At 41.1% G+C, this 14,074-nt stretch overlaps 1 long non-coding RNA gene across 5 annotated transcripts in view; it reads right to left on the reverse strand.

The window, feature by feature from the left end:
* LOC101019497 overlaps positions 1–14,074 on the reverse strand; it is a 68,019-nt gene that overhangs the window by 19,326 nt on the left and 34,619 nt on the right. For 4 of the 5 annotated variants that reach the window (XR_004178674.1, XR_001896779.3, XR_002518322.2 and 1 more), the window contains exon 4: positions 10,033–10,165. The exons of the other annotated variant lie outside the window; for it this stretch is intronic. This is a non-coding gene — a long non-coding RNA (uncharacterized LOC101019497). The remainder of the gene's footprint in view (positions 1–10,032; positions 10,166–14,074) is intronic. 5 annotated transcript variants of the gene reach the window in all.

The raw sequence follows: 14,074 nt of genomic DNA on the forward strand, positions 1-14,074 counted from the left end.
CTGCATTTCCAACTGAGGTACCTGGTTCATCTCACTAGGACTTGTCAGACAGTGAGTGCAGCCCACAGAGGGTGAGCCAAAACAGGGTTGGACATCACCTCACCTGGAAAGCACAAGGGGTCGGGGGATTTCCCTTTCCTAGCCAAGGGAAGCCGTGACAGACTGTACTGGGAAAATCGGGACACTGCCACCTAAATACTGCTTGCACTTTTCCAGTGGTTTTAGCAAACGGCACACCAGAAGATTATATCCCGCGTCTAGCTCAGCAGGTCCCATGCCCATGGAGACTTGCTCACTGCTAGCGCAGCAGTCTGAGATTGAACTGTGAGGCGGTATGCCTGGCTGAGGGAGGGGCGTCCACCATTGCTAAGGATTGAGTAGGTAAACAAAGCAAGTGGGAAACTCGAACTGGGTGGAACCCACCGCAGCTCAAGGAGGACCACCTGCCTCTGTAGACTTGACCTCTGGGGGAAGGGCATAGCTGAACAAAAGGCAGCAGAAGCTTCTGCAGACTTAAATGTCCCTATCTGACACCTCTGAAGACAGCAGTGGTTCTCCCAGAATAGTGTTTGAGCTCTGAGAATGAACAGACTGCCTCCTCAAGTGGGTCCCTGACCCCTGTGTAGCCTAATTTGGAGACAACTCCCAGTAGGGGCGAACTGACACCTCATACAGCTGGGTGCCCCTCCGAGATGAAGCTTCCAGAGGAAGGATGAGGCAGCAATATTTACTGTTCTGCAATATTTGCTGTTCTGCAGCCTCCACTGGTGATACCCAGGCAAACAGGGTCTGGAGTGGACCTCCAGCAAACTCCAACAGACCTGCAGCTGAGGGACCTGACTGTTAGGAGGAAAACTAACAAACAGAAAGGAATAGCATCAATATCAACAAAAAGGGCATCCACACCAAAACCCCATCTGTAGGTCACCATCATCAAAGACCAAAGGTAGCTAAAACCACAAAGATGAGGAGAATCCAGAGCAGAAAAGCTGAAAATTCTAAAAACCAGAGCACTCCTTCTCCTCCAAAGGATTGCAGCTCCTCACCAGCAACGGAACAAAGCTGGACGGAAAATGACTTTGATGAATTGACAGAAGTAGGCTTCAGAACGTTGGTAATAACAAAGTTCTCCAAAGTAAAGGAAGATGTTCACACCCATCGCAAGGAAGCTAAAAACCTTAAAAAAAGATTAGATGAATGGCTAACTAGAATAAACAGTGTAGAGAAGACCTTAAATGACCTGATGGAGCTGAAAACCATGGCGCGAGAACTATGTGACGCATGCACAAGCGTCAGCAGCCAATTCGATCAAGTGGAAGAAAGGGTATCAGTGATTGAAGATCAAATGAATGAAGAGAAGTTTAGAGAAAAAAAGAGTAAAAAGAAATGAACAAAGCCTCCAAGAAATATGGGACTATGTGAAAAGACAAAATCTAAGTTTGATTGGTGTACCTGAAAGTGAAAGGGAGAATGGAACCAAGTAAGAAAACACTTCAGGATATTATCCAGGAGAACTTCCCCAACTAGCAAGGCAGGCCAACATTCAAATTCAGGAAATACAGAGAACACCACAAAGATACTCCTCGAGAAGAGCAACCCCAAGAAACATAATTGTCAGATTCACCAAGGTTGAAATGAAGGAAAAAATGTTAAGGGCAGCCAGAGAGAAAGGTCAGGTTACCCACAAAGGGAAGCCCATCAGACTAGCAGCAGATTGCTTGGCGGAAACTCTATTAGCCAGAAGAGAGTGGGGGCCAATATTCAACATTCTTAAAGAAAAGAATTTTCAACCCAGAATTTCACATCCAGCCAAACTAAGCTTCATAAGTGAAGGACAGATAAAATCCTTTACAGATAAGCAAATGCTGACAGATTTTGTCACCACCAGGCCTGCCTTACAAGAGCTCCTGGAGGAAGCACTAAACACAGAAAGGAACAACTGGTACCAGCCACTACAAAAACATGCCAAACTGTAAAGACCATCAATACTAGGAAGAAACTGCATCAACTAATGGGCAAAATAATCAGCTAACGTCATAATGACAGGATAAAATTCACACATAACAATATTAACCTTAAATGTAAATGGGTTAAATGCCCCAGTTAAAAGACACAGATTGACAAACTGGATAAAGAGTCAAGACCCATCAGTGTGCTGTATTCAGGAGACCCATCTCACATGCAGAGACACACATAGGCTCAAAATAAAGGGGTGAAGGAAGATCTACCAAGCAAATGGAAAACAAAAAAAAAGCAGGGGTTGCAATCCTAGTCTCTGGTAAAACAGACTTTAAACTAACAAAGATCAAAAGAGACAAAGAAGGGCATTACATAATGGTAAAGGGATCAATTCAACAAGAAAAGCTAACTATCCTAAATATATATGCACTCAACATAGGAGCACCCAGATTAATAAAGCAAGTCCTTAGAGATCTACAAAGAGACTTAGACTCCCACACAATAATAATAGGAAAATTTAACATCCCACTGTCAATATTAGACACATCAGTGAGACAGAAGGTTAACAAGGATATCCAGGACTTGAACTCAGCTCTGGACCAAGCAGACTTAATAGACATCTACAGAACTCTCCACCCCATATCAACAGAATATACATTATTCTCAGCACAACATCGCGTTTATTCCAAAATTGACCACATAGTTGCAAGTAAAGTACTCCTCAGCAAACGTAAAAGAACAGAAATCACAACGAACTGTCTCTCAGACCACAGTGCAATCAAATTAGAATGCAGGGTTAAGAAACTCACTCAAAACTGCACAACTACATGGAAACTGAACAACCTGCTCCTGAATGACTACTGGGTAAATAACGAAATGAAGGCAGAAATACCAATGGTCTTTGAAACCAATGAGAACAAAGACACAACATACCAGAATCTCTGGGACATATTTAAAGCAGCATGTAGAGGGAAATTTATAGGACTAAATGCCCACAAGAGAAAGCAGGAAAGATATAAAATTGATACCCTAACATCACAATTAAAAGAACTAGAGAAGCAAGAGCAAACACATTCAAAAGCTAGCAGAAGGGAAGAAATAACTAAGATCAGAGCAAAACTGAAGGAGATAGAGACACAAAAAACCCTTCAAAAAAATCAATGAATCCAGGAGCTGGTTTTTTGAAAAGATCAACAAAATTGATAGACCACTAGCAAGACTAATAAAGAAGAAAAGAGAGAAGAATCAAATAGACGCAATAAAAAATGATTATCAAGGGGTTATCACCACCTCTCCCACAGAAATACAAATTACCATCAGAAAATACTATAAACACCTCTATGCAAATAAACTAGAAGATCTAGAAGAAATGGATAAATTCCTGGACACATACACCCTCCAAGACTAAACAGGAAGATGTCGAATTCCTGAATAGACTGATAACAGGCACTGAAATTGAGGCAATAATTAATAGCTTACCAACCAAAAAAAGTTCAGGACCAGACGGATTCACAGCCGAATTCTCAAGAGGTACAAAGAGGAGCTGGTACCATTCTTTCTGAAATTATTCCAATCAACAAAAAAAGAGGGAATCCTCCCCAACTCATTTTATGAGGCCAGCATCATACTGATACCAAAGCCTGGCAGAGACACACACACACAAAAAAGAGAATTTTAGACCAATATCCCGGATGAACATCGATGAGAAAATCCTCAATAAAATACTGGCAAACCGAATCCAGCAGCACATCAAAAAGCTTATCCACCATGATCAAGTGGGCTTCATCCCTGGGATGCAAGGCTGGTTCAACATACACAAATCAATAAACACAATCCATCATATAAACAGAATCAAAGACAAAAACCACATGATTATCTCAATAGATGCAGGAAATGCCTTCGACAAAATTCAACAGCCCTTCATGCTAAAAACTATAAACTAGGTATTGATGGACCTTATCTTAAAATAACAAAAGTTATTTATGACAAACCCACAGCCAATATCGCACTGAATGGGCAAAAACTGGAAGCATTCCCTTTGAAAACTGGCACAAGACAGGGATGCCCTCTCTCACCACTCCTATTCAACACAGTGTTGGAAGTTCTGACCAGGGCAATCAGGCAGGAGAAAGAAATAAAGGGTATTCAATTAGGAAAAGAGGAAGTCAAATTGTCCCTGTTCGCAGATGACATGATTGTATATTTAGAAAACCCCATCGTCTCAGCCCAAAATCTCCTTAAGCTGATAAGCAACTTCAGCAAAGTCTCAGGATACAAAATCAATGTGCAAAAATCACAAGCATTCTTATACACCAGTAACAGAGAAACAGAGAGCCAAATCATGAGTGAACTCCCATTCACAATAGCTTCAAAGAGAATAAAATACCTAGGAATCCAACTTACAAGGGATGTAAAGGACCTCTTCAAGGAGAACTACAAACCACTGCCCAGTGAAATAAAAGAGGACACAAACAAATGAAAGAACATACCATGCTCATGGATAGGAAGAATCAATATTGTGAAAATGGCCATACTGCCCAAGGTAATTTATAGATTCAATGCCGTCTCCATTAAGCTACCAATGACTTTCTTCACAGAATTGGAAAAAACTGCTTTAAAGTTCATATGGAACCAAAAAAGAGCCCGCATTGCCAAGACAATCCTAAGCCAAAAGAACAAAGCTGGAGGCATCACACTACCTGACTTCAAACTATACTACAAGGCTACAGTAACCAAAACAGCATGGTACTGGTACCAAAACAAAGATATAGACCAACGGAACAGAACAGAGCCCTCAGAAATCATACCACACATCTACAACCATCTGATCTTTGACAAACCTGACAAAAACAAGAAATGGGGAAAGGATTCCCTATTTAATAAATGGTGCTGGGTAAGTTGGCTAGCCATAAGTAGAAAGCTGAAACTGGATCCTTTCCTTACTCCTAATACGAAAATTAATTCAAGATGGATTAGAGACTTAAATATTAGACTTAAAACCATAAAAACCCTAGAAGAAAACCTAGGTAATACCATTCAGGACTTAGGCATGGGCAAGAACTTCATGTCTAAAACACCAAAAGCAACAGCTACAAAAGCCAAAATTGACAAATGGGATCTAATTAAACTAAAGAGCTTCTGCACAGCAAAAGAAACTACCATCAGAGTCAACAGGCAACCTACAGAATGGGAGAAAATTTTTGCAATCTGCTCATCTGACAAAGGGCTAATATCCAGAACCTACAAAGAACTTAAACAAATTTACAAGAAAAAAACAAACAACCCCATCAAAAAGTGGGCAAAGGATATGAACAGACACTTCTCAAAAGAAGACATTCATACAGCCAACAGACACATGAAAAAATGCTCATCATCACTCGCCATCAGAGAAATGCAAATCAAAACCACAATGAGATACCATCTCACACCAGTTAGAATGGCAATCATTAAAAAAATCAGGAAACGACAGGTGCTGGAGAGGATGTGGAGAAATAGGAACACTTTTACACTGTTGGTGGGACTGTAAACTAGTTCAACCATTGTGGAAAACAGTGTGGCGATTCCTCAAGGATCTAGAACTAGAAATACCATTTGACCCAGGCATCCCATTACTGGGTATATACCCAAAGGATTATAAACCATGCTGCTATAAGGACACATGCACATGTATGTTTATTGCAGTACTATTCACAATAGCAAAGACTTGGAATCAACCCAAATGTCCACCAGTGACAGACTGGATTAGGAAAACGTGGCACACGTTTCCACACCATGGAATACTATGCAGCCATAAAAAAGGGATGAGTTTGTGTCCTCTGTAGGGACATGGATGCAGCTGGAAACCATCATTCTCAGCAAACTATCTCAAGAACAAAAAACCAAACACCACATGTTCTCACTCATAGGTGGGAATAGAACAATGAGATCACTTGGACACAGGAAGGGGAACATCACACACCAGGGCCTATTGTGGGGCGGGGCCGGGGGGGAGGGATAGCATTAGGAGATATACCTAATGTAAATGATGAGTTAATGGGTGCAGCACTCCAACATGGCACATGTATACATATGTAACAAACCTGCACGTTGTGCACATGTACCCTAGAACTTAAAGTGTAATAATAATTTTTAAAATCCTCAACAAAATACTAACCAATTGAATCCAAAAGCATATCAAAAAGATATGATAGCAGGATCAAGTGGGATTTGTCCCAGAAATGCAAAGGTAGTTCAACATACACAAATCCACAAAGAGGACACATCACATCAACCGAATGAAGGACAAAAACCATATCATCATTTCAAGAGATCTAGAAAAAGCATTTGATAAAATTCAAAGTCTCTTCATGATAAAAACTCTCAACAAACTAGGTATTGAAGGAGCATATTAATACCTCAACATAATAAAGGCTACATATGACAAACCCACAGTTAACATCATACTAGCATAGCATTCAGCTTTTCCTCTAGGAACTGGAACAAGGCAAGGATGTCTATTTTCACCACTCATATTCAACACAGTACTGGAAGTCTTAGCCAGAGCAATCAGGCAATAGAAACAAGTAAAAGACATCCAAATTGGAAGAGAGGAAGTAGAACTGTCCCTCTTTGCAGATGACATGATCTTGTATCTAGAAAAACCTAAAGACTCCACAAAAAACTCCTAGATCTGATAAATAAGTTCAGTAAAGTTGTAGGATACAGCCGGGTGTGGTGGTTCACGCCTGTAATCCCAGCACTTTGGGAGTCCTAGGCAGGAAGATCACCTAAGGTCAGGAGTTCAAGACCAGCCTGACCAATACAGTGAAACCCCGTCTTAACTAAAAACATAAAAATTAGCCAGGCATGGTAGCATGTGTTTGTAGTCCCAGCTACTCAGGAGGCTGAGACAGGAGAAGCACTTGAACCCAGGAGGCGGAGGTTGCAATGGCAAAGAACAAAACCAGCCCACCCAACCCCGACCAAAGGGAAAAAAAAAAGACAAAAAAAAAAAAAAAAAAAAAAAAAAAGAAAAGAAAAAAGAAAAAAGTTGTAGTATGCAAAATCAACATACAAAAATCAGTCGCATTTCTATACACCAATAATAAACTAGCTGAGAAAGAAATCAAGAAGGAAATCCCACTTATAAGAGCTGAAAGAAAATAAAATACGTAGGAAATAAATTTAACCAAGTAGGTGAAAACCTCTACAAGGAAAACTACAGAACACTGATGAAAGAAATTGAAAAAGACTTAAAGAAATGGAAAGACAATCCATGCTCATGGATCAGAAAAAATTAATGCTGTTAAAATGACCATACAACCCAAAGCAATCTACAGATTCAATAAAATCTCTATCAAAATATCAACGTCATTTTTCACAGAAGTAGAAAAAATAATCCTAAAATTCATATGGAACCAAAAAAAAAATAGCTCAAATAGCCAAAGCAATCCTAAGTAAAAAGAAAGCTGGAGACATTATACTATCTGGCTTCAACATATATTACAATGCTCTAGTGATCAAAATAGCATGGTATTGGTATAAAAACAGGTATAACATGAAACAGAATAGAAAACTCAGAAATAGATCCATACATTTACAGCCAATTGATTTTCAACAAAGGTGTCAAGGACATTCATTGGGGAAAGGATATCTTCTTCAATAAATGGTGCTGGGAAAATTGGATGTCCATATGCAAAATAACATGACTAACCTCCTACCTTTCACTATATACAAAAATCAACTCAAGATGGATTAAAGACTTAAACACAAGGCCTGAAATCATAAAACTACTAGAAAAAAACAGGGGAAGTACTTAAGGACACTGGTCTAGGAAAAGATTTTATGGCTAAGACTTCAAAAGCACAGGCAACAAAAACAAAAGTAGACAAACTGAACTATATTAAACTAAAAAGCTTCTGCACATCAGAGGAAACAACACAGTGAAGAGACAACCTGTTGAATGGGAGAAAATACTTGCAAACTATTCATCCAACAAGGAATTAACATCCAGAATATACAAGGAACTCAAACACCTCAACAGTAAAAAATAATAATTCCATTTAAAAGTGGGCAAAGGGTCAGGCATGATGACTCTTTGGGAGGCTGATGCAGGTGGACCGCTTGAGCCCAGGAATTTGAGACCAGCCTGGGCAACAGAGCGAAACTCCATCTCTACCAAAAAAAAAAAAAAAGAAAATTAGGCTGGGACTGGTGGTTCATGCCTGTAATCTCAGCACTTGGGGAGGCCAAGATGGTATGATCGCTTGAGCCCAAGAGTTCAAGACCAGCCTGGGCAACATAGTGAGACCTCATCTCTACAAAAAATCAAAAAATGAGGTGGGAGGATCACTTGAGCCGAGGAGGTTGAGGCTACAATGAGCAGTGATTGTACCACTACACTCCCATCCCCTGTCTCAAAAACACACACACACACACACATACATAAATAAATAAAAACTTAGCTGGGCATAGTGGCACATGCCTGTGGTCTCAACTACTCTGGAGTTGAGGCAGGAGAATCATCTGAGCCCAGGAAGTGGAAGCTGCAATGACTCATGATTGCACCACTGCACTCCAGCCTGGGCAACAGAGCAAAACCCTGACTCCAATAAATAAATACATAAATAGTGGGCAAAGGACATAAATAGATATTTCTCCAAAGAAGACATACAGGTATATGAAAACATGCTCAATGTCATTAATCATAAGGGAAATGCACAATAAGGTATCATCTTCACACAGTGAGAATGGCTATGATTAAAAAGACAAAATAATAATGGATGTGGGTAAGGATGCAGAGAAAAGGGAACTCTTATGCACTGCTGGGTGGGAATGTAAATTAGTACAGTCACTGTGGAAAACAGTATGGAGATTTCTCAGGAAAATGAAAATAGAACTACCATACATTCCAGCAATGTCACTACTGGGTGTTTATCCAAAGGAAAGAAAACTAGTATATCGAAGGGATACCTGTACTTCCATGTTTACCACAGCACTATTCACAATAGCAAAAATATAGAATCAACTTAATGTCCATCAACAGACCAATAAATAAAGAAAATGTGGGCTGGGTGTGGTGGCTTACCCCTGCAATCCCAGCACTTTGGGTACTCAGGAGGCTGAGGCAGAGAATTGCTTGAACCTGGGAGGCAGAGACTGCCGGGAGCCGAGATCGCACCACTGCACTCCAGCCTGGCCAACAGAGCGAGTGAGACTCTGTCTTTAAAAAAAAAAAAAAAAAGGAAAATAAAACAAAATGCGGTATGTACACATACACACACACACACACACACACACACACACACACACAAAATCAAGTACTATTCAGCCATACATAAAAAAGAATGCAATCACGTCATTTGCAACAACGTGGATGGAACTGGAAGTCACTGTTACATGAAGTAAGCCTGGCACAGACAGACAAATATTGCATGTTATCACATACGTAGGAGCTAAAAAAGTTGATGATGGATACAGAGATACCAGAGGCTGGGAAGGGTGTGTGGGTTGGTATGGAAAAGTGGTTGGTTAATGCGGTTAGATAGAAAGAATAAGTTCTAATGTTCTATAGTAGACTAGGGTGCCTACAGTTAACAATGTATTGTGTATTTCAAAATGGCTATAAGACTTGAAATGTTCCCAACATATAGAAATGACAAACACTTAAAGTGACAGATACATTAAATACCTTGACTGATCATTACACATTCTATGCATGTAACAATATATCATGTGTACCCCATAAATACGTACAAATATTTGTTGTGTACCAATTAAAAATAAACAAAATTTAAAAAATAAAAATATGGTATCTCTACACAATGGAATATTATTCAGCATTAATACACTGCAAGTTGGATGAATCTTGAAAACATGCTACATGAAAGAAACAGTGCATAAAAGATCACAAATCGGGCTGAGCATGGTGGCTCACGCCTGTAATCTCAGCACTTTGGGAGATCGAGGCAGGCACATTGCTTGAGCTCAGGAGTTCCAGACCAGCCTGGGCAACTTGATGAAACCTGTCTCTACAAAAAATAATTAGGCAGGCGTGGCGGTGCACGCCTGTGGTCCCAGCTACTGGCTACTTACGAGGCTGATATAGGAGGATCACTTGAGCCTCTCCTGCTTGCTTCACTGAAGGCATCAGGCAGTTTCATGTCTGGGAAAAACTTCTCGAAGCAGCTCCTAGTAGGACTGGGTGCCCACATCCAGGATATGGCTCCTGTAGAGAGTTTGGAATACTTACCCCTCAATCTTGGGGGAGGAGCAGGGGCTGGCGCCATGAGGACTTACTGTCCTTCTGACCAGTCCTGATGTTTCCAAGGTATTGGGGTTTTCAGGACAGGATAAGACTGTTCTAAGGCCACAGTGTGGCAACTGCAGCAAGTCACAGGCCAAATCCTCAACTCTGGCACTGTCTAAAGCACCTTTCTTGGCCAGGTGCAGCATCTCATGCCTGTAATCCCAGCACTTTGCGTGGCTGCGGTGGGTGAATTACTGGAGGTTAGGAGTTCAAGAGTAGCCTGGCCAACATGGTGAAACCCTGTCTCTACTAAAAATACAAAAATTAGCTGAGTGTGTTGGCACATGCTTGTAATCCCAGCTACTTGGGAGGTTGATGCAGGAGAATAGCTTGAAACTGGGAGGCAGAGGTTGTAGTGAGCCAAGATTGCACCAGTACACTCCAGCCTAGGCGACACAGCAAGACTCCATCTCAAAAATAATAATAACAATAGTAATTTTAAAAATAAATAAATAAAAATAAAGTGCCTTTCTTGCCCATTCCACGTCTCACCACAACTCTATTAGGCAAGTATTAATGGCTCTCCATGGCTATAATAGAGGAAATCTGGGCCTTAGATTCCACCCTTCGCCCAAGGGCCTAGTGGAGGTTCAATATAACAGTAGTCAGTATTATTACTATCTTATTACCACTCTCTCTGTGAAATTCCAGCAAGGAGGGTTTCCGCATCTTGCTGGGGGCCAGTTCCTGAGCAGGGCTTCGAGCACCCACTCGAGGCAGTGGCGCAAGGGCCCGCGGGGGCTCTGAGGCTCTTCCTGGGTCTTGTGGGCCCTCACAAAAATGGCAGGGCATTGGAGCAAGCTCCTCAGGCTGTGCAGGCTGAAAGGTCCCTCGGACATCCAGAAAGCTCACCTGACCCTCACCAGTGAGGTTGGACCCCTACTCATATCTTGGGGAAACCATGGAGGTGGAATTCAGTTTCAACCAGTGAAGTCAACCAAAACGGCCATGCTGAAGCCTGAGCAGAGCTCCCGCCAGGCCCTGCTCTTGGTGCCAGGCTCACTGGGCAGTGCCTCCTCCCATAAGTCTCTCCTGTGGTTCCTTCATTCTGCTAAATGGTTAGTGAGCATCAAGCACATGCTGAACTGGGGACAGACAGTGAGCTGATACACATGGACTCTGACCTCCAAGAAGACAGATAAGCTAGCGAAAGTCACTATACAGTGTGAAAACTGCTAGAATGAAGAAAGGAAAGGACAAGGAGAGTCTCCTAGAGAGACACCTTTTTCAAAATAAAAGGGAGGGGCTGGGCACAATGTCTCACGCCTGTATTCCAGCAGTGGCGAGATTACTTGAGGTCAGGAGTTCGAAACCAGCCTGGCCAACATGGTGAAATACCGTCTCTACTAAAAATACAAAAATTGGGCATGGTGGCATGTGCCTGTAGTACCAGCTACTCAGAAGACTGACGCAGGAGAATCGCTTGAACCCAGAGGCAGAAGTTGCAGTGAGCAGAGATCACACTATTGTACTTCAGCCTGGGTGACAAGAGCGAAACTCCGTCTCAGATAAAAAGCTTTTTAAAAAACTAGTTTTAAAACATAAATCATTTTTATTGAAGTGTATTATATCATGCCCATAGTATTTAATTATTAAATTTGACTTTTATTTAAAAAAAGTATCACACTTAGATAAGCATATATAAGTAGAACATACATGGAGCTTATATTGTTGCGGGAATCAGGAGGATGAGAGACCTCAGGGAAAAGCAGGAGGATCTTTATTGAGTGCACTCAGACCCAGTGGATTAACATCCAAAAACTGGGCCTAAAACAAAGACAGGTCTTGGCTTTTATATACACTTCAAAAAGGGGGTGTGCTAGCTTGAACCAGGCTTACAGTGGCATGAAAGGAAGGATAGAGAGGCAGAACAACAGCAGTTAATCAAATTGTGACAGGTGAATCACTCAGGATTATACATGACCATTGCCAAGCAACCCACATGGCCGCTACCTAGGTTTTGCTCAAGAGCCTTGCACTGATTTCTCTCATGACCTTCGCTGTGGTGCCCAGACGGCTATAGTTCAGGCCTGCTCAGGCTTCTCATGACCTTCACTCCCCTGATTAGATAAAACAATACTTGAAGTCACTAGTTGCAGATAACAGGAATCTATAAACTCATACCATAAGAGAAAGGAAAATTTGTTTTTCTTCTCCCTATGTTAAGGGAGTGCTGGGAGAGTCTCCAGACTCCAGACAAACATTCCTTTGTGTCCTGGCTTCTTAGATAGTATTATCAAGACTTTTCCTGGGTGGGCTGTGCCTGTTGCTGCCTCTGGGATAAGTCAGCCTAATACAGGAAAGCTTATTTCTTTTTCTTTTTAATTTTATTTTTCTTTCTTTAATTTCCCACCTCAATATAGTAATTATATTTCTTTTTCTCTTTTTTCTTACACATTCTTAAATACAAGTCCTTTGTTTCTATAGGAGATATTCTCAAAGTGGGATGTGCATCTACGTCATGAAGCATAACAATTAAATAACATCCATACACCCATCACCTCATGCATAATGAAATATTTCTAGTCCTGTCAAAGCTACAGGACTGCTGGAATTTCTTCTTTGATTCGGTCCCCTTGCTTCACCACAGAGGTGACTACTCTTCTGAAGGTTATATTCATAACCCCTGTGCTTTTCTTTATAGTCTACATATATATCTATGTATAGAGAGGGGAGGTGTAGGTATAAATATACACATATCTAAAAATATATTATTTTGTCATATTTATTTTTAAGCTTTATAAAAATGGGTATCATGCTGAAGTGGTATTTACCTTGAAGCACACTGTGATCAAAAAAAAACAAAAAAAACAAAAAAAAAACAAACCACCATCACGCCCAGTGGTATAAGCATGGCTCACATAGCTCATTCTGGCATTTTGGGAGGCCGTGGCAGGAAGAGTTCAAGACTAGTTCTATAAAAAATGGGACCAGGAGTTCAAGACAAGCTCTACAAAAAATGAGACCCAGTCCCTACAAAAAATTTTAAAAATTAGCCAGGCACAGTAGCATATGCCTGTAGTCCCAGCTACTCAGGAGGCTAGGGGAGGATAATTGTGTGAGTACAGGAATTCAAGGCTGCAGTGAGTTGTGATCAGACTACTTTACTCCAGCCTAAGTGACAGAACGAGACCCTATCTTAAAGGACAGAAAAAGGGAGAGAGGCAAAGATGGCTGATTCAGAGCTGCTGTGGTCCATGGCGCTGATGGAAAAGAATGAAAACAGTGAGTGAATTCAGCACCTTCAACTGAAATATCCGGGTTCTCACATTGGGACTGACTAGGGAGATGGCTTGACCCACAGAGAATGAAGAAAAGCAGGGTGGGGCGATGGCCCACCTGGGAGCAGCATGGAGTCAAAGGAATCCTATCATGGTTAATACTGACTGTCTACTTTATTGGATTGAGGGATACAAAGTATTAATCCTGGGTGTGTCTGTGTGCGTGCTGCCAAAAGACATTAACATTTGAGTCAGTGGGCTGGGGAAGTCAGATCCACCCTTAATCTTGTGGTCACAATCTAATCAGCTTCCAGCAAATATAAAGCAGGCAGAAAAACATGAAAAAGACGAGATTAGCCTAGCCTCCCAGCCTACATCTTTCTCCCATGCTGGATGCTTCCTGCCGTTGAATGTTAGACTCCAAGTTCTTCAGTTTTGAGACTTGGACTGGCTCTCCTTGCTCCTCAGCTTGCAGATAGCCTAATATAGGACCTTGTGATTGTGTAAGTTAATACTTAATAAACTCATATATATATATATATATATATATATATATATATATATATAGTGAAACTTTCTATTCTGTTTTATCTTAATTACTGATTGC

This window comes from Papio anubis, chromosome 15 (genome assembly GCF_008728515.1).
Source record: "Papio anubis isolate 15944 chromosome 15, Panubis1.0, whole genome shotgun sequence".
Lineage (NCBI taxonomy): Eukaryota > Metazoa > Chordata > Mammalia > Primates > Cercopithecidae > Papio > Papio anubis.